Consider the following 24099-nt stretch of genomic DNA (forward strand, 5'->3'; position numbering starts at 1 on the left):
TGAATCATTCCACAATGTATGTAAATCAAATCATTATGCTGTACCCCTTAAACTTACATAATCCTATATGTCAATTATACCTCAATAAAGCTGCAAAAAAAAGAAAGAAAGAAAGAAACACTAAAGTGTAAGCTTAAATAAGCCTTAAAACCCACTAAGTCTCAGGTTGTAAAAAGTGTTAACCACTCAGTCGTGTCTGACTCTTTGTGACCCCATAGACTGCAGCCTGCTGGCTCCTTTGTTCATGGAATTCTCCAGGCAAGAATACTGGAGTGGGCTGCCATTTCCTTTTCCAGGAGATCTTCCCAACCCAGGGATTGAATGTGGGTCTCCCTCATTGCAGGCAGATTCTTTACTCTCTGAACCACCAGTCGTTTCCAACTCTTCGCGACCCCACGAATTGCAGCACGCCAGGCCTCCCTGTCCATCACCAACTCCTGGAGTTCACTCAGATTCACGTCCATCAAGTCAGTGATGCCATCCAGCCACCTCATCCTCTGTTGTCACCTTCTCCTCCTGCCCCCAATCCCTCCCAGCATCAGAGTCTTTTCCAATGAGTCAACTCTTCTCATGAGGTGGCCAAAGGACTGGAGTTTCAGCTTTAGCATCATTCCTTCCAAAGAAATCCCAGGGCCGATCTCCTTCAGAATGGACTGGTTTGATCTCCTTGCAGTCCAAGGAACTCTCAAGAGTCTTCTCCAACACCACAGTTCAAAAGCATCAATTGTTCGGCACTCAGCCTTCTTCACAGTCCAACTCTCACATCCATACATGACCACAGGAAAAACCCATAGCCTTGACTAGACGGACCTTAGTCAGCAAAGTAATGTCTCTGCTTTTGAATATGCTATCTAGGTTGGTCATAACTTTTCTTCCAAGGAGTAAGCGTCTTTTAATTTCATGGCTGCAGTCATCCACCCATAAAATGAGGACAACAGTTTAATTTGCTTAAAGCAACTTGGTTCAATCGATAGTTGATACAGCTTGGCTTTTTTTAGGACTGTTATTATCCTAATCATCGCTAAATACCTACAGCTTCAAGGACACAGCCCAAACAAGGAATTTGGCTGTTTTCCTTTCTACAGCATAGAATGAACTTTCAGCTGCCTTAAGTTTTCAACTAAATAAACCATTGTCCTTTATTAAATCCCCAAAGCTCAAGCTGATTACGGTCCATAGTGAGGAAATACTTTCATTTAACTAGCTGTGCAATACTTAGCAAAAAGGCATGGGTATTTGCAGGAAGGGGTGGGTATAGGATTCCAAGAACGCTCAACAAGTCAACGCTTACGATATGAAAATAGCCCCCCAGAGGGTCTGTGCTTTGTTCCAGCACAATTTTAGTGCTACAAATTTAGTGCTACAAATATTAACCAGATGCTGCAGATTGACACTAAGCCCCCAAAGATCACATTTTCACAAAACATTTTTGAATTCTCAGTGGAAGTCATGGCCACTTGAGGCATCTTCATTGCCCTATGCTTTGGTTGACAGCAGCTAACAGACGTCTATAGACTTCCTGTCCAAATGGGGTTCAGTACATCTAGGTTGGAGACAGCTGTCCCATGTTCTATCAGGAGGAAAATAAAAAGATCTCACTTTGAAACTTGGGCTCTCTGGGATCACTAATTTTGTGCATCAATTTGACCTGACCATGGGGTGTTGAAAGTGAAAGTGTTAGTCCCCTAGTTGTGTCCAGCTCTTCATGACACCATGGACTGTAGCCGACCAAGCTCCTCTGTCCATGGAAATCTCCAGGCAAGAATTTTGGAGTGGGTTGCCATTCCCATCTCCAGCAGATCCTCCCTATCCAGGGATCTTCCCTATCCAGGCACGTCTTGCATCTCCTGCATTGGCAGGCAGGCTCTTTACCAGCTGAGCCAGCAGCTACCCACTCCAGTATTCTTGCCTGGAGAATTCCATGGACAGAGGAGCCTGGCAGGTTCCATGGGGTTGCCAAGAGGGCCATGGGGTACCCAGATATTTGGTCAAACATCGTTCTGAGTATTTCTGTGAGGGTGTTTTTGGATGAATTTAACATGGAAATCAGTAGACTGACTAAAGGAGTTTGTCCTCTTTCATGTGGCTAGGCTTCATCCAATCCACTGAAAGACTGAATAGAATGAAAGCTACCCTGAATAGAATCCCGAATAAGAGGGGATTTCTCCTGCCTGACAGCCTTCCAGCTGGGACATCAGTTTTTTCCTGCCTTTGAATCAGAACTGGAATACTGGCTCCTGGACAGGACCTACAACATCAGCTCTTGTGGTTTTCAAGTCTTCACACTCGAATTGGACCTACACCACTGGTTTTCCTTAATCTTTTGCTTATTTACTAAGGATCTTGAAACTTCTAAACCTCCATATACCAAGAGAGAAAGGCAATGGTCTTACTGGGTATCTTTAAAATTTTTTCATTTTATTGAAGTGTAGTTGATTTATAATGTTAATTCCTGCTGCACAGAAAGGTGATTCAGTTATGCATATATTTAGTCTTTTTCAGATTCTTTTCCATTATGGTTTATTGCAGGATATTGAATACACTTTCCTATGCTATACAGTAGGACTTTGTTATTAATCTATTCCATTCATAATAATCTGCCCACATTGCAAGCAAATTCTTTACCAGCTAAACCACAATGGAAGCCCAAGAATACTGGAGTGGGTAGCCTATCCCTTCTCCAGGGGATCTTCCTGACCCAGGAATCAAACTGGGGTCTCCTGCATTGCAGGTGGATTCTTTACCAGATGAGCTACCAGGGAAACCCCAATAAATAATAAATGAATTATACTTCAGTAAAGTACTGGTATAACTGGTATAACCAAATAGCTATAAACAGCATTCACTGTTCATACATTTCTTATCAAAAATATGTAGTGAGCTTCTAAAATAAGAACTCAGGTGTATATTAGGTAATATTATTTTCCCAAGAAAGTTGACGCTGTACTCCGATCAGTAGACCCAAACTCAGGGAAAAAAGCATCCTCAGTCCTACATCAAAAGATTGGCAAGACTATAGTGGTAAAGAATCTGCCTGCAAATGCAGGAGACACAAGAGACATAAGAGACATGAGTTCGATCCCTGGGTTGGGAAGATCTACAGGAGAAAGAAATTGCAATCCCCTTCAGTATTCTTGCCTGAGAAATCCCATGGACAGAGGAGCCTGGTGGCCTACAGCAAGGAGTCGGACACAACTGCATGACTAAGCACGCATACCTGTAAATGTTTTCAATGAAAGAAACTACATCACTTTTAGAAGTGATGCCCTTCCTTAATCCCCTTCGTCAATTAAAGGAACAATTAAATGTTCTCACATGACAGTTTCAATCACATTGAAAGAGAGTCCTATAAACTCCTTAAATTTATCATTAACCCAATATATATAAGAGCTGTTCCCCCAGCAACTGGCTCTAATCTCAGTCCATTTCCTTCTCACTTTTCTTTCCTACATTCCCAACCTTCAAAAGGAAGAGAGGATGGGCAGGCATTTTTGATTACTTTATTTCTTTTAGGTAAATTTGCCATGTCACTCCCTGGTGGCTCCGCAAATAAAGAATCGGCCTGTCAATGGAGGAGATGTGGCAGGATTTGTGGGTTCGATCCCTGGGTCTGGAAGATCCCCTGGAGAGGGAAATGGCAACCCACTCCAGTATTCTTGCCTGGGAAGTCCCAAGGACAGAGGAGCCAGGAGAGCTAGAGTCCATGGGATTGCAAAAGAGTTGGACCTGACTCAGCGACTACACACACACACACACACACACACACACACACACGCACACACACACACACACACACACACACACACACACACACATCATTCCAGACAAACAGGATGCTTTTGGAATCAAGGACCAAGGAAGGGGAAGTAACAGAACTGTATGGCTGAGAAAGATGAGCTAGCTTGGCAGGAATTAAGAGGGTAATTTAAGACTTTTTTTTTTTTTTTTTTTTTTTTTTTTAGAAAAAAAGGACCCAGGCATCTGACTATGATTGGAAACTGAGAAAGAAAATAGTTTTGTAGTTTTAAGCTATAAAACTATAGTTTTCTTGGCTTCCATTTATCCAATTTGGCTCCCAGTCTTGAAGAATCAGACATAAATGGATCCCAAATTGACATTACAGTCTCCCTGATAGCTTTCTAAATTCTTCCTGTGACTCTCATTCAGCCTAGCTGATAAATTACCATACTTCTGATGTAGCACAAATGGTGAAAAATAACACATCTTTGTTAGTACAGTTAAGCATAAGAAAAGTTCATCAGAAGGGCTTAAAAATGGAAGTGAATGTGGAATATTCTTGTCCGAAAAAGTGTGACTTGAATGTCTTTTCAGAGCTTGCCCTCTTGGCTGGAGTGGAAACAAGTAAGCCAATATCATCTCTCAAGAGTTCACCCTTGTCCTTAGCCATCCATCTTTTCGATCACATCTTCTTAATGGTGGCAGTGCTCCCAAAAGTCAGGTAGCATGCACTATTACCCCTATTTGTCCAAACTGAGGTTTTACAATTTTTCCAGTATCCAATATCAAGGACCCAAAATTGGAGCCCAGTTGATCAATAGGAACCAGGACATCAAGCAGGAAACCTACCTCAGATCAACAACAGCCAGACCCCAACCCAAGACCAGTTCCAACTCAGTCTGGAACTCTTTTTCACCTTGATGTGTCTTTTCTTAATGGTGTGTTTAGTAAAAAGAAACCTTCCCCTGGAAGTAATTATCTTTCATATTTCTTCCTCTTCAATTATAATCTTAGACAATATTTAGCTCTGCAATCATTTTTCTTTTAACTACCATGTAGTATCCATTGTGTGAATATAACACATGTATGCTTAGTTTCTCAGTATCCTACTCTTTGAGACCCTTTGGATTGTAGTCCACCAGGCTCCTCAGTCCATGGGATTCTTCAGGCAAGAATATTGGAGTGGATTGCCATGCCCTTCTCCAGGGGATCTTCCTGACCTAGGAATTGAACCTGCATCTCCTGTGTCTCCTGCATTGCAGGCAGATTCTTTTTTTTTTTTTTTTTTTTATGCCTTATTTCATTTCATTTTGTATCTCTCTCCTCGTTTATTCACTGAATTATTCATTAAATATTTATTAAAAATTTATTGTATATTAATTATAGCTAGTACTGCCCTGTCCCGCTGAATCATAAGGAACATATCACAGTTTGTTCATCTATTCTCCTATGGATGAACAGCAAGATGGTCTCAACTTTGGGGCTATTATGATAGATATTCTGAGAATATACTTACATACATTTTTATAGACATATATTTTGACTTCTCTTGAGTTAATAGCTAGGCTTGGAATCTTTGGCCATAAGTTAGATTTATGCTTGAATGTACAAGAAACTGTCAGATCTTTTCCCAAAGTGCTTGTGACATTTTACACTCCCTTCAACAATGTATGTGAGTTCCAGTTGCTCCCTATTGTTACTCCAGCATCTAGCATTGTCAATCTTTTTCATTTTAGCCAGAGTGGTTGGTATGTAGTGGGACAGGTGACTTTTAAAAGTACTCATTCTGACTGGCATGAAATGGTACCTCATTGTGGTTTTGATTTGCATTTCTCTGATAATGAGTGATGTTGAGCACCTTTTCATGTGTTTGTTAGCCATCTGTATGTCTTCTTTGGAGAAATGTCTGTTTAGTTCTTTGGCCCATTTTTTGACTGGGTCTTTTATTTTTCTGGAATTGGGCTGCAGGAGCTGCTTCTATATTTTTGAGATTAACTCTTTGTCAGTTGCTTCATTTGCTATTATTTTCTCCCATTTGAAGTCTGTCTTTTCACCTTGCTTATAGCTTCCTTTGTTGTGCAGAAGCTTTTAATTTTAATTAGGTCCCATTTGTTTATTTTTGCTTTTATTTCCAATATTCTGGGAGGTGGGTCATGGAGGATCCTGCTGTGGTTTACATCGGAGAGTGTTTTGCCTAAGTTCTCCTCTAGGAGTTTTATAGTTTCTGGTCTTACATTTAGATCTTTAATCCATTTTTAGTTTATTTTTGTGTATGGTGTTAGAAAGTGTTCTAGTTTCATCCTTTTACAAGTGGTTGACCAGTTTGCCCAGCACCACTTGTTTTAAAGAGATTGTCTTTTCTCCATTGTATATTCTTGCTTCCTTTGTCAAAGATAAGGTGTCCATAGGTATGTGGATTTATCTCTGGGCTTTCTATTTTGTTCCATTGGTCTATATTTCTGTCTTTGTGCCAGTACCATACTGTCTTGATGACTGTGGCTTTGTAGTAGAGACTGAAGTCAGGCAGGTTGATTCCTCCAGTTCCATTCTTCTTTCTCAAGATTGCTTTGGCTATTTGAGGGTTTTTTTGTTTTTTTTTTTTTTTTTTGTATTTCCATACAAATTGTGAAATTACTTATTCTAGTTCTCTGAAAAATACCGTTGGCAGCTTGATAGGGATTGCATTGAATCTATAGATTGCTTTGGGTAGCATCCTCATTTTCACTGTATTGATTCTTCCAATCCATGAACATGGTATATTTCTCCATCTATTTATGTCCTCTTTGATTTCTTTCACCAGTGTTTTATAGTTTTCTATATATAGGTCTTTTGTTTCTTTAGGTAGATATATTCTTAAGTATTTTATTCTTCTTGTTGCAATGGTGAATGGAATTGTTTCCTTAATTTCTCTTTCTGTTTTCTCATTGTTAGTGTATAGGAATGCAAGGGATTTCTGTGTGTTAATTTTATATTCTGCAACTTTGCTATATTCATTGATTAGCTCTAGTAATTTTCTGGTGGAGTCTCTAGGGTTTTCTATGTAGAGGATCATGTCATCTGCAAACAGTGAGAGTTTTACTTCTTCTTTTCCAATCTGTATCCCTTTTATTTCTTTTTCTGCTCTGATTGCTGCTGCCAAAACAGCCAAAACTATGTTAAATGTAGTGATGAGAGTGGGCACCCTTGTCTTGTTCCTGACTTTAGAGAAAATGCTTTCAGTTTTTCACCACTGAGGATAATGTGTGCTGAAGGTTTGTCATATATTGTTTTTATTATGTTGAGGTATGTCCCTTCTATTCCTACTTTCTGGAGGGTTTTTATCATAAATGGATGTTAAATTTTGTCAAAGGCTTTCTCTGCATCTATTAAGATAATCCTATGGTTTTTATTTTTCAATTTGTTAATGTGGTGTATTACATTGATTGATTTGCAGATATTGAAGAATCCGTGCATCCCTGGGATAAAGCCCACTTGGTCATTATGTATGATCTTTTAAATATGTTGTTGGATTCTGTTTGCTAGAATTTTGTTAAGAATTTTTGTATCTATATTCATCAGTGATATTGGCCTGTCGTTTTCTTTTTTTGTTTCATCTTTGTCAGGTTTTGGTATTAGGGTGATGGTGGCCTCATAGTCTGCTATCCAAAAGTCTACAAGCAATAAATGGGGGAGAGGGTGTGGAGACAAGGGAACCCTCTTACTCTGTTAGTGGGAATGCAAACTAGTACAGCCACTATGGAGAACAGTGTGGAGATTCCTTAAAAAACTGGAAATAGAACTGCTTTATGACCCAGCAGTCCCACTGCTGGGCATACACACTGAGGAAACCAGAATTGAAAGAGACACATGTACCCCAGTGTTCATCGCAGCACTGTTTATAATAGCCAGGACATGGAAGCAACCTAGATGTCCATCAGCAGATGAATGGATAAGAAAGCTGTGGTACATATACACACTGGAATATTACTCAGCCATTAAAAAGAATCCATTTGAATCAGTTCTAATGAGGTGGATGAAACTGGAGCCTATTATACAGAGTGAAGTAAGCCAGAAAGAAAAACACCAATACAGTATACTAATGCATATATATGGAATTTAGAAAGAAGGTAACTATAACCCTGTATGTGACACAGCAAAAGAGATAAATGTATTGAACAGTCTTTTGACTCTGTGGGAGAGGGCGAGGGTGGGATGATATGGGAGAATGGCACTGAAACGTGTATAATATCATATGTGAAATGAATTGCCAGTCCAGGTTTGATGCATGATACAGGGTGCTCTAGGCTGGTGCACTGGGATGACCCAGAGGGATGCGATGGGGAGAGAGGTGGGAGGGGGTTTTAGGATGGGGAACACATGTACACTCATGGCAGATTCAAGTCAATGTATGGCAAAACCAATACAGTATTGTAAAGTAAAATAAATAAATTAATTAATATTTTTAAGGTTACTCATTCTGTATTTTTTGTGTGGACCTTATTAACTACCCCATCTTAGTTGCAAGTGTTTGTAAATCTATCACTGGAAGCACTGGATATATGGAAGAATAGTCCCATTAAAAGATAAGCTCCATGAAGACAGGTATTAGTACATAATAGGAGCTATTTGTTAAGTGATGTGAATGAATAAGTGAATAGTTGTGTATACCTAGATTTACTGAAATAAAGACAGAGGAAGACTGTATCTGTGAGCCCATCTATGTGACAATCCCCTTCCAGCCTTTCCCCTGCCATGCAGACAGCTGCCTTTCTTCTCACTCTGGTGTGTTTTTGTACATCCAGAGGGTGTGGTCTAGTGTAAAGACCATTCTTTTCTCCTTTCCTTTATTGCCCTTATCTGAAACTAAAGTGCTCAGGGAACCCTTCATCTACCTAGGTCTCACTGGCTTTGTGTGTAAAACAAAGGGGTAAGGTAGCCTAAATTTTCCTGACACCAAGGCATAGTAATTCTTACTCCTTCCTCGCCCCATCTAATGTCAGGATTCCCATGACAGCTTTGCTTTTCTGTTCACTCTTTCCTTTGAGGATCTACACCTTAGGGATTGGTGGTGGTTTAGTGGTTTAGTTGCTAAGTCTTGTGTGACTCTTGCAACCCCATGGACTGTGGCCTAGCAGGCTCCTCTGTCCATGGAATTCTCCAGGCAAGAATACTGGAGCAGGTTGCCATTTCCTTCTCCAGGAGATCTTCCTGACTCAGGAATCGAACCCAGGTCTCCTGTATTGCAGGCAGATTCTTTACCAACTGAGCTACAAGGGAAGCCTCAGACTCAGGATTTGCTAAGAAGTTTGTGCACATTGGGGAATTTATGTTAGAAAATAAGTAACATTGGCGACTTTTCTAGCTGCCAAATGACCCTAATAATTTGTGTTTTATTTTGAGCTAAGCTCTTTCCTTCATCAAATTTCACAGTTGAATTAAGGATGCTGTTTACTCAATATAAAAGAAAAGGATTTTTGGTCTTCTATTGCAATGAATAGATGTCATTTCTGGTGAGAGTTAATGGAATAGTAATATGCCTGACATTTATTTTATTTATTTATTTATTTTGACAGCTCCGAGCAGCAGGCATGTGGGATCTTAGCTCCCTAACCGAGGATTGAACCCATGCCCCCTGCATTAGAAGCACAGTCTTAACCACTGGATCTCCAGGAAAGTCCCTTGACATTTATTTTAAATGTTCCCAATGTTCTGCTTATGTCCCACAATTTGCTGCCTCATTCTAACTAGGGCAGAGTTTACAAACCCAATGACCTCATTAACAGCCTTCAATCTGTAGGTCATCAGAAACTAGCATAAAGGTTAAGTAAAAAATGTTTTAGGCTTGCAGGTTCAAAGAGTAATATGAAGCAATAGAATGCATATGTGCTGTTTAAAAACTGTGAGAAAAATATAACTCTGTGAAAAACTACCACATGCAAATTATCTTTAAAATATGTGAAAATGCTGTTTTTATTGGTAAAAGCATTTTCTTTACAAAGATGGCAATCTGTGTTCCTAGCAGTTGGTAACAGGATTTTTGGAGCTTTGGTTTTGACTGAGAACTTCCCTGTCTGAATGTCTGAATGAGCAGAGCAGAGCTCAAGAGGTAATTCTTATCTTTAACATTAGAGAAAAAGCAGTTAGAGAATGTGGGCAATGTGATACCAATGCCTTGAAATGTATTAAAACTTGCTTTTTGGCCTACAAAATGGTTACTCTTTGTAACTTTCCTCTGAGTGATTAAGATGAATGGCTGATTTCCAGTGCTTTTTGTATCTATAGGGTCTATTTGTATCCCTTAAAATTAAGCTTGTTAATTGGATCCTCAAATCTTTTATATCTTTACTAATTGCTTTCTGTTGCTTGATCAATCAGCAGTTATTGAAAGTTTTTTATTTAATTATACTTAATTTTTCTTAATATAATTTAATAATTACAGGAAGTTTTTTTTAATTATGGATAAATATAATCCTTAAATATTCATCTTTGGAATGAAGGATAATTATCTGCCAAAACCTAGGCTTCCTCTCATTGTATAATTTTCTTGCTGGGAAATATTTGGCAACCGGGGACTAACTAGATTCCCAGCCTCCCTTGAACCTAGGTGAAGCTGTACAATTAGAGCTCAACAATGGATCATGGGCAGAAACAATATAAGTCTCTTCCTGCCCAAATTGGTAAGAAACAGTGTACACTGCTTCTCCTCCTGCTCCTTCCCAATCTGCCAGCTTGATGGAACTAAGCATAGGGACCTTGGAAACTCCATGATAAAGAAAGCAGAGTCACAAGATATAAGGTGTCTAGAAATCTGAATCATCTTTGGAGGAGAGTTGTCCACCAATCAAAAAACCCAATTTGAACTTCATGCAAGTGAGGAATAAGCATATCAGAATTGTTCCACTGCACATTTTGGGGTTTGTTATGACAGCTAGCATTATACTTTCTAAAACATTCTACTATTTTAAGCCAAAATACATTACCGTCACTAATGGTATAAGCTTAATTTCTGATCCTAAAAGCAAATATTTCAGAGGGGCAGAAAGAAAGCCATTTGTTGATTGCAAAAGTAAACATAAATAAATATATGTCTAATAAAGGTGCATTTATTTCTAACGTGATAACCACTGTCCTTCCTATGTAGTTGCCTGTGAGTCTCCAGAACATTCAGTTGTTCCCTCAGTTATTTTAGCAAGACTTAATCTCTCTATTCATTCAATCCTCTACCATCATCCTTTCCAATATTAATGCTTATGCTGAGGATACTCCAGATATGTAGTTCTCACAATTTCTCTGTTTCCTCTTGAATAATTTTCATCTCCATTCCATTTAAGATATTGGGTAAGACAGGCAACTACTCATTGCCAAGGGGGAAGTGGGTAGGGGAGGGATGGATTGAGAGTTTGAGATTAGCAGATACAAACTATTATATATAGAGTGGATAAACAACATGGTCCTACAGGGAACTATATTCAATATCATATATATATATGTACGTATAAAGATGAAGAGCCAGAGGTCAATTCACAGAGGACTTTAGAACCAAAATATTTTAAGCTTTGGTCTTGAATCATTACTGTGCGTGTGTGCTCAAGTCACTTTAGTCGTGTCTGACTCTTTGCAACTCCATGGAGACTTCCAGGCTCCTCTGTCCCTGAAATTCTCCAGGCAAAAACACTGGAGTGGGTTGCCACGCGGTCCTCCAGGGGATCTTCCCGACCCAGAGACTGAACATGCATCTCTTGCATCTACTGCATTGACAGGCAGGCTCTTTATCAGCTGAGCCATTGGCTACCCACTCCAGTATTCTTGCCTGGAGAATCCCATGGACAGAGGAGCCTGGAAGTCTCCATGGGGTGGCCAAGAGAGCCATGGAGTACCTAGATATTTAGCCAAACATCATTCTGAGTATTTCTGTGAGGGTGTTTTTGAATGAGTTTAACATGTAAATCAGTAGCGTCTCCTGCATTGCAGGTGGGTTCTTTACCTCTGAGTCACCAAGGAAAGCCCGTATCATTACTATATGTGGAATCAATTTATTGAGTCATGACCTTTTAAAAATGGACTACATCAATATTTTTGCACTTAGTAAATTGAAATATTTTTTTCATGAAACTTGGGTAGGGAGGTTGGCACCTGTGAGTGTTTACTAGCTCACTGTGTAAGATGTCTTTGTTAACATCAAGGTGTTGCTCTCCTCTTGGGGAATCCTCAGTGAAAATGCTGACTTTTCACCTTGAAAATATCCACTGCAGTCCAGAAGTCCTACTCCAAGACACAGAGCTGCCAACCAGCTTGTTTGGTCCCTCACCCTGTATCTACCTAGCTGCCTATTTAGTATACAAAAGCAGTAATCACTATAACCTCTAGGATATTTTGCACTTTTAAATAAACTTCTGTCTCTGAGTCTGACTCATAACTCTGGGGTTATCTTTCAGTCACCAATAGGTGAACATCTTATCAATAATAATATTGCTTCTTTTCATAATTACAATCAATCAGTAGGTTAGCACAAGAAATTATTTAAATAGTGTTTTATTTACCCACTTTAATAATTTCTAAATCATTGTGCCTGACAACTGGACATACGTAAATAGCCAAAGATCATCATATTTTCGAAGAAAAATCTCTAAGACAAAAAGACAAAGGTCAGTATCAACAAACAAACCAAAGAAGAAACAGACAATCTTGGGAACAGAATGAATTCTGTAAACGGCAATTAATACCCTTGGGAAGAGGAGAGAAGCTATTATAACAGATGAACAAATGTGGCTTCATACTGGATCTCTAGCCCTTGTGCTTTGTTGCCTGCCTTTAGTCATTAATTTGTTAAAGAATGTTGCCTATAGCCTGAAGTATACAGGATTATTCATTTTCAAGGCTCTGGCCTCTAAAGATATAACACTTTTCAGTTCTCATAGAGATAAAAAGTACAGAGCAGAGAATAACATTTGTCTTATTGGAGATTTATAGAAACATTGTAACCAGATCTAGGTGGACAGATCCAAGAACAAAGATCTGGCACCAAGAAGTTTGTGACAATAAGTCACACCCTTTCCACTTTTTAGTATAAGAAAAGCCTGAATTCTAACTTGGGTCTGATGGTTCTTTGGGACACTAGTCCATCATCTTCTTGATCTGCTATTTGTTGCCCCAACACCTCATTTCTCTCAATCTACTGGTCCATCGTGCAGCAAGCATTACAAATCATTAGAGAAAGAAAAAGAGATGTTGGAAATAAAACAAAAAGATGATTAAGGGAAAACTATTCAGGGGATGAGTTAAAAGATGCAGTTGAAAAATATCCTCGGCATTCTCTGGTGGGTCAGTGGTTAGAACTCTGTGTTCTCACTGCTGAGGGCCAGAGTTCAATCCCTGGTTGGGGAATTAAAATCTCACAAGCCATGTGGTATGGCCAAAAAACAAAAATGAAAGCATCCCCAAAGCAAATGAACAATTTTGAAACCACTACACATGTGTGACTGGAACTGAACAATTAATGGGTGGCAGATGGTGTTCTCTTTGTTGAAATGAGAAGTTGGAAACAAACAAGAGAAGGAGGCTAGAATGATCGATGTGGTACTGGATTAAGAGTTGGAGGCATCACTATGAACTCATGTTTAGCTTACTATAGAGAGGGATACATACAGAAATACTTATAATTGTATGTATATGCAAGGGTTCAAATATGCACACACATTTTCATGTTCTGTCGGGTGAGAGGACCACCTAGAAGTAATAGCAGCCCAGTAGAACAAGTACAACTCACACCCAGATCTCAGTTCCTAGTACAGAGATTAAAAAAAAAAATTCTTCAATTTCAAAAAATCATGCCTTAGAGAAATGACTGATTCTAGGACTGGTGCTAGGCATGTACAAGATGAAATCAGAACATCTTATAGTGCTGGAAAAGAAAAAGTGCTTTGAAAAGAACATGAAAGGGATATATCCAAAAGAGAGTAGCCAAATGAAAGAGGCCTCAATGGCCAAACTTGAAACAATTTAAGTAACAAATCAAGTTTAATTGGTTTGTGATCCAAATTAGTAAATAAATATAATGAATAGATACTATTATACATAGATGATAGGTAGATAGATGGATAGGAGACAAACCTCTAAAGCAAAATTCCAAATCATGTATATAATGTATTCTATCTACCCTTCAGTAAGTGGAGAAGCATGCCAACCCCTAACACCTAGGAGGCATATAAGAACCTTCGTCCAGAGTATAATATAGAAGGGTGTAAGTTTTTGTGTGTAGAAATCATATGTAAAAATCCCTCTCTCCTTCCTGTCTTGTCATCTATGGGTTTCCAGAACATTCTGCCCTACCCTTAACACTATCTAAGCCAGGCGATTAAGATTGATATCGAGAGTGATAAGTCAGGTCTCTTCCAAGAACTCACAACTCCAGTCACATAATAAGAAAAATATCAGATGGATCCCAGTTGAAGGACATTCTGCAGGATACCTGACCAGTACTTCTTGAGTCTGTCAAGAATATCAAGACAAAGTAAGAAAATTTGGAGAAACTGTCACAGCCAAGAGAAGCCTGAGGAGTCATGACTCAACATAATGTATCCTGGATAGGACAGAAAAGCAATATTCAGTAAAAAGCTACAGAAATGTGAATAAAGTGTGAACTTTGGTTAAGAATTATGATCATGGAGAAGGAAATGGCAACCCACTCCAGTGTTCTTGCCTGGAGAATCTCATGGACAGAGGAGCCTGGTAGGCTGTAGTCCATGGGGTCACAAGAGTTGGACATGACTTAGTGACTAAACCACCACCACCACAACCAAACAACAAATTCTTATCAAGTGCAAACAGAGCTTTCTCCATGATCTACTATATGTTATGCCACAAAACAAGTCTTAGCACACTGATAAAAAAACAGATCATAGAAAGTAACTTTCAGTGTAAGTTTGGAACAAGGGTCAGGGCTGGGTATAAGGTCACTATGGAAATAAAGCAAAAAAAAAAAAAAAAGAATTATGATCAATATTTGTTAGCTAATTTCGACAAATGTACTATGCTAATATAATATTGATAAGGCAAACTGAGCATGAAGTATTTGTAAACTCACAGTACTATCTTCAAAATGTATATGTAAATCTAGAAGAATCTTGAAGTTTAAAGTTTATTTTTAATAAATCCTAGAATAGAGCACACACATCACAGAAATAGAGGGGAAAAAATAAAAGAAAATATTTAATGTTATTTTAAAAACTAAAATACACTGAATTAAATAACAAAAATAGATCTGTTATTGGATGTCTTACCCAATGTTGGGGCTTTCCAGGTGGCTTTAGTGCTAAAGAACCTGCCTGCCAATTCAGGAGATGTAAGACATGCAGGTTCGATCCCTGGGTTAGGAACATCCCCTGGAAAGGAAATGGCAACTCACTCTAGTATTCTTGTCTGGAAAATCCCATGGACAGAGGAGCCTGGTGGGCTACAGTCCATGGGGTCACAAAGAGTCAGACACCACTGAAGTGACTTAGCACACAGCACAGCACCCAAAGCTAATATATAATTTAACATTTCCAGTGTAATAAAATACAGGATCTCTATTTTAGAATTCATATTAAAGTTCTGCAATATATTCAGACTTAAAGATTATGGGGAAGAAACAAATAAAATTGATGTTTTTTTTTTAATCTAACATTCTTCAGAGAAAGCATTGTTATTGAAAGCCTAGGAAGAAAAGACAAACAAACTGCCTGATCTAAATTAGGTGAGGTATAGTAGGCAAGCCTGAGGACTTGGATTCTAGTTTGTGTGACCTCAGCTAACATTCTAGACTCTCATAGGCCTTAAATTTCTCCAAACAAATAATAAGATTATCCTAAATAATCCCTAACGTCCCTTGGCTTTCTGATGGCCCATCACTGTCAAGTGTAATGAGAGAACCAAGACTTACCCAGTGTGCAAAGAATTTAAGTTAGAAAGTGGAAAATAATCTACCAACAGTACTGATTTGCCCGAGTGGAACAATTTGTAAATGTCTTCAGTAATCATCTAAACATTTGAAGACTTTTATCCAAATATTTTATCAGAAAGGTTTGACTGACTGCATACATTGTTTTGCCCTTAAAAGCCCCAAGCAGAAATACATAGCAAAATTCTAAAAGTTTTCCAAATGCCTCCAAACCTTCACTTCTCAAGCAGCATTTGGTATCAATCTAAAAATCTTTACCTTCTTCTTTTTTTTTTTTTTTTTACAGTGCCTTCAGTCTTCTCTTTACCCGAAAGAGACAGGTAATATAGCGTCTGACCCCATGTTGATATTTGACCCCTGATGGCTCTCGGACGCCATCATTCCCCCTTCCCTTCCTCTCCCCTTCCCATCTTGCCAACTGCTAAGCCCAGAGGCTCCCCTCTCTGGCTCTAGTGGGACTTCAAACTACACAAGCTCAGGGATGCGTGGGGAAATTCTCACTTCTTTGATGTTCAGTCACTAAGTTGTGTCCAGCTCTTGGAGACCCCATAGATTACAGCAAGCCAGGCAGGAGGAGAAGGGGACGACAGAGGATGAGATGGTTGGATGGCATCACTGACTCAATGGACATGAGTTTGAGTAAACTCCGGGAGTTGGTGACAGACAGGGAGGCCTGGCGTGCTGCAGTCCATGGGGTCACAAAGAGTCGGACACAACTCAACAACTGAGCTGAAATGAACTAAACTGAACTGAGACCTCCCTGTCCCTCACTATCTCTTGGAATTTGCCCAGGTTCATGTCCATTAAGTTTGTGATGCTATCCAACCATCTCATCCTCTGCCACCCTCTTCTGCTTTTGCCCTCAATCTTTCCCAGCATCAGGGTCTTACTCACCTCTGGTTACCTCCTAATATAAAATGCCAAGCTGGCCTCCTTTCCCTGTTCTCTGAAGCCCAGTCTGAAATTGTTTGGGAGCCTGCCTTACCCCCTGCACAACGCCTCACTCTGCCTTGAGTCTTCCTTTTGAGGGTATTTTTAGGCTTCAAGAGAGACAGTAATGGGCCACCAGTCTCCTACGAATTATTAACAAATTACCTATGATTTCGCTTATGACTGTTTCTGTCTTTATTAAATAGCAAGAGCAGAAATTTTATTCTGAGTGTGTGTGTGTGAGTGATATAGCTTTTCATACCCTCTTAGAGCTTGTGTGGTATCATTAGCTTTGACATCCCAGCTGAATCTGGGGTGGGGTTCCTTCATGCTTCCACAGGATGACCATAAGACAGGGGAACTTCTTGACTTCCCTGATGGTCCAGTGGTTCATAATCCGCCTTCAGTTCAGGGAACACATGTTCAATTCCTAGTCCAGGAAGATATCATATGCTGAAGGGCAACTACGCCCATGTGCCACAACTACTGAGCCTACACTCTAGAGCCCGTGCTCCACAATAACAGGAGCCATGGCAATGAAAAGTCCACATACCACAACTAGAGAAAAGCCATGCAGCAGCAAAGACCTACTTAGCCTACCATCTTCAAAGAAATAAAAAGAAAACAGAGAGGGGGACTTTTTGCTTTCATGAAGTTAGAAAAACTCATTTTCCGGGTGATTCCTACTTACAATGATGGTGCCATCTCACAAATCACCCTGCCAGGACTGTGCCCAGAGGTAAAATACAATAGTTAAGTCAAGTCTTTCGGAAGATGAGAACCATCTGTTTTAAGCATCCATTTGGGTTTGGGCACAGGTTTACTTAGAAAAAAAAGAGTGAGATTGCAGGTCTGTCTCTACCTGTTAATAAACAAGCACCAGAAGTTTCGACGAGGCTGATGGACAGCCTGTTCATAAAGTAGGCTTGAGTCAATACAGCCCATCCGTTCTGAGTTAAAAAATGTCCAAGGGTCTGATCATTTGACAGAAACTCGGACAAAGGGAGGATTAGATTAGGCTTTAACTCTTGGGATTTTTAAAATAGAAAAGCGCACAGCTGCCTTAGAGATCATCAGAGAGTGTGCATTATTTAGCAACTCCTTTTATAGCCATTTGTGCTACAGGTGCAATAAGAGAATGTTAATTTTATCTGCCAGGGCATTTCCATTTTGTATATGTGTCTGTCATATGATTCTTTCTTAAAAGCCTTGCTTGAAAGCTTCAGCTAAGATGCTTCTATCGAGGTTAAACTGGACAAAATACTTTTATTCTAGCCCATCATGTGTGGGGTACGCTGAGCTGGAAAGCAGAGAATTTTCTCATTAATATTTCTAAGCTCTGTAATGCTTCCATTTTCAGCTGGATTAAAAATAAAAGACATCCTAACAGCCCCAACAAAGTATTTTTATCAGGGTAAGAGTAGTAAGTGGCTGAGGTGGCTCCAGTGGGATTATCATATTACATTCATGGAAAACCACCAAGGCAACCCAGGCGACATTCAAGTTTGCCGTTAAAAGTAATATATGGTTGTCTTGCGCTGAGGTCAGACTAATCTGGATGAGAAAGAAAAATGCTCTAAAAAAAAATAAAAGAAAGAATGAAAAGAAAGACAATATGCCCCTTGTTGGCTTGTTCCTCAAACTGGGGCCCTTCCAACACGCACACCCCACTGCTTCCTGCTGGCATGGGGGGAATCAATCGTTCTTTGTAGATATTAAGAAATGGTGGAAGCATTAAAAAGGGAAACACTGAATAGATCTAATGTAGTTGGAGACAAAGGATTTAAGTGATTTGGAAGGAGAGGGCAAGAGGAAAACTGGTCAGGATCCGGGTTGACCAGTTTCAACTTCCTCCCCATTGGAGGAAGTCGAGGACTTTGAGGTCACACCAGAGTCCACCCAAAAGCTCAGAGGTTACTCCTATTTTCACTACCGTGAACGTTTTATGTCACCAATTGAATGCAAACAACTGATTTCACATGGGAATACATTTAAAAGGGATTTTCACAGAACACCTAAAATGTAATGCTTCTTAAATGTTCCATTAAAATATATATATATATTTATTTGTCTGTGCCAAGTCTTAGTTGTGGCATATGGGATCTAGTTCCCCAACCAAGGATTGAACCTATGACCCCTGCATTGGGAGCACAGAGTCTTAGCCACTGGACCACCAGGCAAGTCCCTCAAGTGTTCCATTTTTCATTAACCTTTGTGTATGTGTGACTTGCTTATTCATCCTGCATGCAGTCACGGGAATCTGTTTTTGCTTCACCTTTTAGGAAACACAAGCTCCGTATACATCAATGCTAAGGTACACATCTATTTTAGGTTTGGTATAAAATTGTCCTAATCATGACTTAACCTCAAGCTGATTTTGACTGTTTAAAGGTTTCATTCCATACTACAGAGTAAAACAGAAGATATTTTTTCGCTCTAAGTGAATTACCAAAGCATTATTTTGCTAAAGCAAAAACCCCCACTGTAAATCATGCCGCGCACTAAGTAGGTCACTGAAAACTAAAATGATATGAGATGTAGTCTAGGATTTCAGTTCAGCAAGATTATCTTTTTGTAATTGCTGCTTAAAAAAAAAAAACTATTTTGACTAAAAGCTTGGGGGGAAGTTAAAGTGTTTTTAAAGCTATGTTATAAGCAGAAAGTTCTTCTTCTGATGCCAGGTACTTATAAAACGCCAATGGTTCACCTTCCTGCTTTGGTAGAATTGTATGATGATATAATTTTACTGACATTCAAGGTTGTGGGTCTTGTAATACCACAAGGCCACTGTTAATATGGATTTTTCAACCAGGCACTCAACTTGCCTTTCCTAGACCAACTTATATATACCAGTGAGTAAGCAAATAATAAATGAGGGGAAATTACTCTCTCTAGGATTCCAGCCAAAGAAGAAAAGGGAGAATTAGAATAGGACCACTTGGCAAACTTTATGAAGGAATGGCCCTAACCAAAGACCGTCAGAGGCTACAAACATCTCAAAAAGAGAGACCTCCGTTCGGTACATGCCTCCTGAAGGAAAGGCTCCACACTCTCTGTGAAGGAATCTTGGCCCATCCATGTCCCCACGTCACCCCAAGAAATTGAATCTGAGTCTGACAAAACTTTAAGTTGGACACAGTATTTATAGGAAGTATAAGGAATAGAGGAAAATATTACATGACACCATTAAGATGCAATTAGCAAAATCCATCCATGGAACACTATACAAGATAAACAACTCAGTTTCTTCAGCAAATAAATTGCAAAGAATGGCACTGAAACATGTATACTATCATGTAAGAAAAGAATCGCCGGTCTATGTTCGATACAATATACAGGATGCTTGGGCTTGGTGCACGGGGATGATCCAGAGAGATGATATGGGGTGGGAGGTGGGAAGGGGGTTCAGGATTGGGAACTCATGTACACCCGTGGCGGATTCATGTCAATGTATGGCAAAACCAATACAGTATTGGAAAGTAAAATGAAGTAAAAATAAAATTTTTTTAAATTAAAAAAAAAGAAAAAGAGAAAGAGATCCATTACAAGGTTTGCCCTTACTTGCATCCTGATTCATTCAAACCGACTTAAAAATAATGTGACATGTATTAGTTCAGTTCAGTCATTCAGTCGTGTCTGACTCTTTTCGACCTCATGGACTGCAGCACACCAGGCTTCTCTGCCCATCACTGATTCCCAGAGCTTGTTCAAACTCACGTCCATTGAGTTGGTAATGCCATCCAACCGTCTCATCCTCTGTCATCCCCTTCTCCTCCTGCCTTCAATCTTTCCCAGCATCAGGGTCTTTTCAAATGAGTCAGCTCTTCCCATCAGGTGGCCAAAGTATTGGAGTTTCAGCTTCAACATCAGTCCTTCCAAGGAACACCCAGGACTGATTTCCTTTAGGATGGACTAGTTGGATCTATTTGCAGTCCAAGAGACCCTCAAGAGTCTTCTCCAACACCACAGTTCAAAAGCATCAATTCTTCGGTGCTCAGCTTTCTTTATGGTCCAACTCTCACATCCATACATGACCACTGGAAAAATCATGGCTTTGACTAGGTGGACCTTTGTTGGCAAAGCAATGTCTCTGCTTTTTAATATGTTGTCTAGGTTGGTCATAGCTTTTCTTCCAAGGAGCAAGCATCTTTTAATTTCATGGCTGCAATCACCATCTGCAGTGATTTTGGAGCCCAAGAAAATAAAGTCTGTCACTGTTTCCATTGTTTCCCCATCTATTTGCCATGAAGTGATGGGACTGGATGCCATGTTTTTTAGCTTTGAATGTCGAGTTTTAAGCCAGTCTTTTCACTCTCCTTTTTCACTTTCATCAAGAGGCTCTTCAGTTTCTCTATGGCTTTCTGCCGTAATGGTGGCATCATCTGTATATCTGAGGTTATTGATATTTCTCCCTGGAATCTTGATTCCAGCTTGTGCTTCATCCAGCCCAGCATTTCGCTTGATGTATTCTCCATATGAGTTAAATAAGCAGGGTGACAACATACAGCCTTGACGTACTCCTGTCCCAATTTTGAACCAATCTGTTCTTCCATGTCCAGTTCTAACTCTTGCTTCTTGACCTGCAAACAGATTTCTCAAGAGGCAGGTAAGGTGGTCTGGTATTCCCATCTCTTAAAGCATTTTCCACAGTTTGTTGTGATCCACACAGTCAAAAGCTTTGGTGTAGTCAGTAAAGATGTTTTTCTGGAACTCTCTTGCTTTTTCTATGATCCAGTGGATGTTGGCAATCTGATCTCTGGTTCCTCTGCCTTTTCTAAATCCAGCTTGAACATCTGGAAGTTCTCAGTTCATGTACTGTTGAAGCCTAGCTTGGAGAATTTAGAGCATTACTTTGCTAGAGTGTGAGATGAGTGCAATTGAGCAGTAATTTGAACATTCTTTGGTATTGCCTTTCTTGGGATTAGAATGAAAACTGACCTTTTCCAGTCCTGTGACCACTGCTGAGTTTTCCAAATTTGCTGGCATATTGAGTGCAGCACTTTCACAGCATCAACTTTTAGGATTTGAAGTAGCTCAGCTGGAATTCCATCACCTCCACTAGCTTTATTCGTAGTGATGCTTTCTAAGACCCACTTGACTTGGCATTCCAGGATGTATGGTTCTAGGTGAGTGATCACACCATCATGGTTATCTGGGTCATTAAGATCTTTTTTGTATAGTTCTTCTGTGTATCCTCGCATCCTTCTCTTAATATTTTCTGCTTCTGATAGGTCCATACCATTTCTGTCCTTTATTGTGCCTATCTTTGCATAAAATGTTCCCTTGGTATCTCTCATTTTCTTTAAGAGTTCTCTAGTCTTTCCCATTCTATTGTTTTCCTCTATTTCTTTGCATTGATCACTGAGGAAGGCTTTTTTTCTCTCCTTGCTATTCTTTGGAACTCTGCATTCAAATGGGTATATCTTTCTTTTCTCCTTTGCCTTTAGCTTCTCGTCTTTTCTCAGCTATTTGTAAGGGCTCCTCAGACAACCATTTTGCCTTTTTGCATTTCTTTTTCTTGTGGATGGTCTTGATCACTGCCTCCTGTACAATGTCACGAACCTCTGTCCATAGTTCTTCAGGCACTCTATCAGATCTAATTCCATTAATCTATTTCTCACTTCCACTGTGTAATTATAGGGGATTTGATTTAGGTCATACCTGAATAGTCTGTTGGTTTTCCCTATTTTCTTCAATTTAAGTCTGGATTTTACAATCTGAGCCACAGTCAGATCCTGGTCTTGTTTTTGCTGACTGTGTAGCGCTTCAGCTTCAAAGAATATAGTCGATCTGATTTTGGTATTGACCATCTGGTCATGTCCAGATAATCAATCAGATATTTTATTACAGTTAATATTATAGTATTTTAATTGAGCAACCATTATTATTTATTTTAGAGGTAATAATAGTATTTTATTTATCAGAGAGAGAGAGAATCCTTATCTTTTAGAGACACAGGCTGAAACTGCTACTGATTTTTTAGTAAAATCAAGCTTTATTTGACCAAACACATATTTTGGGGGATTATGTCCAGGAATTTTCCCTGAGTGTTTCTCCCTACCTTACCCTCAACCCCTGAGGTTTCCTCCATCACAACTCAGTGATACCTTGTACATATCTTTGCCTTTGTACCTACATATTGCACAGTAATCTCGTCACGTGTCTTTGCCACTATCCTGAGCATCATAATAAATCACACTGTAATTGACTCTGTATCCCCAATGCCTGGCACATGGTGAATCAACAAATAAGTGAATGCAGGAATGGTTCACTAAAACCTGCATTACTCGTGTGGCTTCCCTGGTGGCGCAGTGGTAAAGTATCCACCTGCCAATACAGGATATGCAGGTTCGATCCCTGGGTCGGGAAGATCCCATGGAGAAGGAAATGGCAACATGCTCCAATATTCTTGCCTGGTAGATCCCATGGACAGAGCAGCCTAGTGGGCTACAGCCCATGGGGTTGTAAAGAGTCACACACTACTTAATGACGAAACAACAACAAATACATGTGTATAGCAGTCATGGGGTTTTTTTTTTTTTCCCTTCTTTTCCACTTCGTTGAGGTGTAATTGACAAACAAAATTGTAATATATTTAACATGCACATGATGATTTGACAAGCCATTGAGTTTCGAACTGTCCAGTGCAAAGGGTCTGTGACTCATAGGCAACAAACCTACCGCTGCAGCCTTCACCCTCACTGTTTTAGCCACATCTTCCTCCAAAGAGGCAATGGTCAAAAATAATAGCTAACTTTTATGGCCCAATCCCTACACGCTAAGCACTGTTCCAAGCACTTGTGTTGCTGTCATTCAGTCACTAAGTTGTGTCCAACTCTTTGCAACCCCATAGACTGTGGCATGCCAAGGCTCCTCCGTCCTGCACTACATTCCAGAGCTTGCTCAAATTATGTCCATTGAATTAGCTTTCTTTACGTCCCAATTCTCACATCTGCATGTTACTGCTAGAAAAAACACAGCTTTGACTGTACAAACCTTTGTCCGCAAAGTGATGTCTCTGCTTTTTAATATGATGTCTAAGTTTGTCATAGCTTGCCTTTCAAGGAGCAAGTGTCTTCTAACTTCATGGCTGCTATCACCATCCACAGGGATTTTGGAGCCTAAGACAATAAAATTTTCTGTCACTGTTTCCGCTTTTCCCCATTCACCACAACGAGGCTGTGATCCATGAAGAGGTCCGAGCACTTTACAGGTTTTAAATCATATTTCACAGCAACCTATGATGCACAATCTATTGCAATCATCCTCTTTTTAGAGATGACAACCCTAAAGGCACAGAGATGCGGGCAATTGCCTGAGGTCTCATCTTGCAAGAGGCAGACCCAGGATTCATGCCAGGAAGTCTGACTCCAGAATATCTTTGCTTGACTACACTCAACAGCATCTTTAAGATAACCAGATGCCTGCTAACCTAGTGCCACGACTTCACAGAAAACAGCAACTCTTAGCCATGGCAGCTCCAAGCCCCCGACTCATGTTATTACTTTATCCCA

This window comes from Capra hircus, chromosome 20 (genome assembly GCF_001704415.2).
Source record: "Capra hircus breed San Clemente chromosome 20, ASM170441v1, whole genome shotgun sequence".
NCBI classification, from domain to species: domain Eukaryota; kingdom Metazoa; phylum Chordata; class Mammalia; order Artiodactyla; family Bovidae; genus Capra; species Capra hircus.